This window comes from Cryptomeria japonica, chromosome 3 (assembly GCF_030272615.1).
Source record: "Cryptomeria japonica chromosome 3, Sugi_1.0, whole genome shotgun sequence".
Classification (NCBI taxonomy): Eukaryota; Viridiplantae; Streptophyta; class Pinopsida; order Cupressales; family Cupressaceae; genus Cryptomeria; species Cryptomeria japonica.
Window position 1 is genome coordinate 422,956,860 of NC_081407.1, and position 4,787 is coordinate 422,961,646.

Below are 4,787 nucleotides of genomic sequence, written 5' to 3' on the forward strand. Positions count from 1 at the left end.
CAATTACAGAATGATTACTTATAGGTGCTTGTCCACTCCTTCGATAAATGAGTACCATTTGAACCAAACCAGATCTCGTACAAGGCGCTTGCCTCCTCCATCATTCATTATAAATCCAAGCAACACGCGCAGCCACATAGAAATCTTAAGACAAGCATAATAGACAATATGAAACACAAATTCCATAGTATTCAGCAGGAGGTACAGAATCAATTAAAGAAATTCATATAGAACCACATGCTAGGAAGTAACACAGTGACATTAATCATAACTAATCTAGGCATCTTAAGGCCTTGCACCCACATCAAACTCAACGTAAGTATCCAGAATTATGTTACCACACTGAAAACCACTTTAAGGATCTGTAATTGATACCTCTTGCAAAATGCATGCAAAATTAAGGTTTACAAAAACTGCCCCAATTCATATACAGTGTTTCTGTCTAACTTCACCAAATCCTAGTAAAAGATTACTAACCAGAATCTAGAAAGGACTCACACAGAAATATAGAATTCTCCTAAACATCAGTTAAACTGACTTTTGAATAACAAGCCATTTCAAATCTTCCTTGAATTATAAATCTAGCAATAGAGACCAACATATTTGCTTATAATAGAAAAGAAAAACAAAGAATAAATTAACATTAACACCACCATACTCTTTCCTCGCAATGTTTGAAAAAAAAATCCAAAGAAGAAATGGATCTACATTTTGTGGAGATATTCATGAATGCATATTTAGACAGATCAAAGGCTCCTTTGTCCAGTGAATGAAGGATGTTGGATGTTGAACTCATCTTTGACTTGAAGAGGCAATGCAGTCTCATTTCTATTCCATTACCCAACCTCAGGTGCCGCAAACCAAGAGTCTGTAGTTTTTGGTTGTCTGCAAAATTTAAAGCCCTCTCCATACTCTCAGACAGCAGTGAAGAGGGTAATCAAGGCTTTCAGATTCTGCATAATTGTGTCGTGCTGTCAACGATGCCATGAAAAAAAATGGTTAAAGTTGGAGGAAAATTTTACGAAACCCTACCACAGCAGAATTTTTTTCAAAACTCCCCCAACACATGATGCTTCAATCTATTCACAGTAGACGAAAAATCGATCTAAAAATGTCGGGGTTTTAGGGCTACTCTATTCTTGAGCTCGAGACAAAAAAATTTGCAGCCTTTTGAACGAAAATATTGGTTGCGAGTTATAGTTTGTTTTCCAGGCACTGGGCGAGGAATGTTTCAACTGCGTGAAAGTTGTTTTTCCCGGCAATGCCTTCACTTGACAATAACAACATAAATGTTTTAGAATGAAATAAAGCATAACAAAAAAATTATCCGATCGCGAACAGATTCCAAAAAATAAAACTCACTAAATCCATGACTAGCGACCTACCTCATGATTCTGCACAAATTGTGTCGTTCTTTGAATGATGCCGATGAGAAAGAAAGGGAAAAATTTGCAGGAAAGAATTGCGAACCCTACTACAGCAGAATTTTTTAAGAATGAGGCAAACTAAAACCAATTTCCCTACTGTTGCTGCTTCTTCAATATTCACAGTAAACGAAGAGTGGATCTGAAAATATCGGAGCTTTAGGGCTACTTATGTTGAGCTTGAGACAAGATTTTCGCGTGAGGTCGCTGCTTGCACAAAATGTTCAGGCGCTCGGAAAAAATTTCAGACATGAGAATTACTGAATTTCTATGGGCAAAGCCCACCCAATATAGCCTATTGGCTAATTAAAGAGTACTCTTTCGAGATATAATTATCCCACATGTAACAGGGGAAGGCTCCGGCGAAGAAAACGTCAGCATAAATAACGAGGGAAGATGCCACTCAAAGCATATCTTTCTCGGCCTTTTGGCTAAGATCAAGTGTAGTATCTGTTCTTATCAGTTTAATATTCGATACGTGGTTCAATGATCCGCACGATATTAAATTAATTTCTTGAGGGGAAAGACTCATACGGTAGCTTGCTGCCAGAGTCTTCGCGCATCGTTTCTGTATTGCACTACATCACAAGCCTGGCGCACCTCACACCCCCAAGCCAATCCATAAACTCAATTTTAGTTTTATTTATTTAACAGATGCTTCTCTGATTTTGCTGATCAGATCTTTCAAGTAAGATTACAGTAGAAGCTGCTCGTTGTTTTTCATTATCTTAAAACTCACTAATACGAAGTAGCTGAATTAATGGACATGGCCAAAAAAATTTAAAATGTTTCATACATTATTTTGTCAATCACAATTTGGCTTTTTTAAAAGGATATCTCCAAGATAAGCATAGCTAGGTAAGAAACCATTGCTTGAGAATTTGTGAGAGCATTCCTCAAAGACACATTCCAAAAGAGAAGAGGAGGACACATTCCAAAAGAGAAGAGAAACAAAAAGCCGAAAGACCATTAGGGCCATTCAAAAAACCAAAAGACCAATCCATAGAAAACACAGCTACTTCTTTTTGCCATGGCTCTTCTTGGGAGGAGCTTCCTTGTCCATTCTTTGGTGAGGAATTTAAAGAGGTCCTTATAGTCCTCGTCCTCCTTTCCTTACCTTTGAGGGTGTTTTCCTGCAAGAGACAAAGAGTGGTCGCAGAGCTGTGCATGACATTCAGAACAGAACAAACCTGGAGACATCATGCAGCTTGTTCTCAATGGCCTTCGTTCTGCTAGTAATTTGCTGCAAGTTTTCGATCATGCCATCCACTTTCTTCTCCAAGTCTGTCAGTTTGTCTTCCGCTTCCTCCTTGATGCTGCTCACTTCCTCCACCACCACCATCTTTTCAAGCCCGAGAGTAGGGGACGAAGAGTTTGCCTGGGATTTGGGACCGACATCCGGGGTCATGGAATTTTTAGGGCTTTTAGACACATGGGTGGAACTGGCAGAATGGGGGGTTGAGGTGGAATGAACCAGGGCCTCATTATTAGAGGGGATGGAATTCCCAGTATCATGGGATGAGGAGGAGTCCCTTAAGGGTTTCTCAGGGGGTTTGGCGACCAATCTCACAGAACGACGGGGAGTGTTAGCTTCATCTGTAATCTCCACATCGGAGTCGATTTCCTAGATTCTCACTTTCTTTGGGACAGTGGCGCTTTTTATTTTTCTTACTGGAGGAGCCAGGTTCGAGCAACCGAGGAGGGCTTATGTCAGGGTTGGTAGAGGCTATAGCCAGAGATTGGCTTTCAGGCACATTGTGGATCGATATCGTGCGAGGAGGACAAAGGGCCAAGTGGAAATTGTAAAGGTGGAGGATAAGGCATTGGTGGAGAATAGTAAATTCCTTGCCTTTCTTCTTGGCTTCAACAATATCTCTCACATTAGAATCCATAGAATGCAGCAGAAAAAAAAGTGTTCACTATATTGGTGTGCTAGAAGATAAATATTATAAAGATTCATCATCAATCTCACCCAAAAAAAAGTGGAGAAAATACTATTGAAGTAATAGAATAAAGAAAAGGTATTCATGAACCAAAAACAAGCTCATTATTCACTCCATAAAATGAGCATGAAGAATACACATCACATTCAACACTATAAGGTTAAATATGCATTGATGACAATTGTTCTAAGTACTCATGTACCAAGCACATTAAGGAAGCAATAAAATTCAAAAAATGGCGAAGTGCCATGAATTGTGAGAAATTTGATTCATTGAAACTAGACATAGGAGATGGTGCTTTTACTTATTAGTAAAGAAGTCATTGATTGTAAATGGGTGTTCAAAACAAAGATGTTCACAATCATTATGTTGATATCATTTATTTCCTAGCATAGCTGTGAAATCCACCAAATGGATGTTGTTAGCAAGAAATATGAAGGAGAGATTGAAATTTTGTTTCTTAAGAATTTCTGCTAGTTGTAATATTTAACCCTGGACTTGGTCCTATTGGGATAGCAATTAGATGTATTCTAGATCTAGTTTGGGTACTTAATCAAAAATAAAACATCATACACAATATTAGGACAAAAATCATATCTCTTTGTACTAGTATCTTAACATGCAATGTACATTCCTTATATCTTTTTTATGCTTTATATTTTCTCTCTCTATTCTATCATTCTCTTTTGTCACTTAGTGACAAGATATTCTATCTATATTTAGATTTCCTATTACGGACGCAACCCTTAGATGGTGATGCAGGAGCATCCCCGATTCTTAGCAATCTTGCATCAACCAAAAACATTTCTTTTCAGTCTGTTTTCTGTTGTGCAGTTTTAGCATTTCTGTGAGAATTTGCCAAGATCTAGAGGCAATGGAAAGCACAAATAAGAGAGACAAAATAGATGATAGGAATAAACTGTATTCTATCAAAATGCAAAATATGATCAACTGGATCATTAAAAGATGTTCAATGAATGCATGTTGTCCGTACAAACAATGTAGATGAGCCTGCTTATATAGGCAAGGCTATATGGATATGTGAACACACAAACATGACACGTGGCTCAATAAGAAACAAGGGTAGGTAGGAAATAGGTGTGGGTAGGTAGGAGAAATAATAAAATATTCCACATGAGGTGGAATGTAACAAGATAAGATCAACACCATAAAAGGTGGAAATTCTCCTACATACACTATCCCAATGTGGCACAACAAACTCAAGTGTCTCATACCCAAACTACTATTAAATGCATGTACCTAATTAAACTTAAGTATAGTGTAATAATATCCACGATGAATAATTATTTACACCAACACCCCCCCTTAAGTGCAACTTAGGGGAATGCACTAAAGTCTACAATGCAACTAAGTAATGCAAGATGGGTCCCGACTACGAGGCCATGTTAGGTACCCATGT

At 38.1% G+C, this 4,787-nt stretch overlaps 1 long non-coding RNA gene and 1 other non-coding gene across 2 annotated transcripts; one reads left to right on the forward strand and one right to left on the reverse strand.

The window, feature by feature from the left end:
- Positions 1–346: 346 nt before the first annotated feature.
- LOC131070443 (uncharacterized) lies at positions 347–2,163 on the reverse strand. Its single transcript, XR_009112327.2, has 2 exons — positions 1,386–2,163; positions 347–1,265 (listed from the first exon to the last, which is right to left on the reverse strand). It is a non-coding gene; the product is annotated as an uncharacterized LOC131070443 (long non-coding RNA).
- LOC131070479 (U2 spliceosomal RNA) lies at positions 1,835–2,029 on the forward strand. The gene has a single exon (XR_009112337.2). It is a non-coding gene; the product is annotated as a U2 spliceosomal RNA (small nuclear RNA).
- Positions 2,164–4,787: the final 2,624 nt, after the last annotated feature.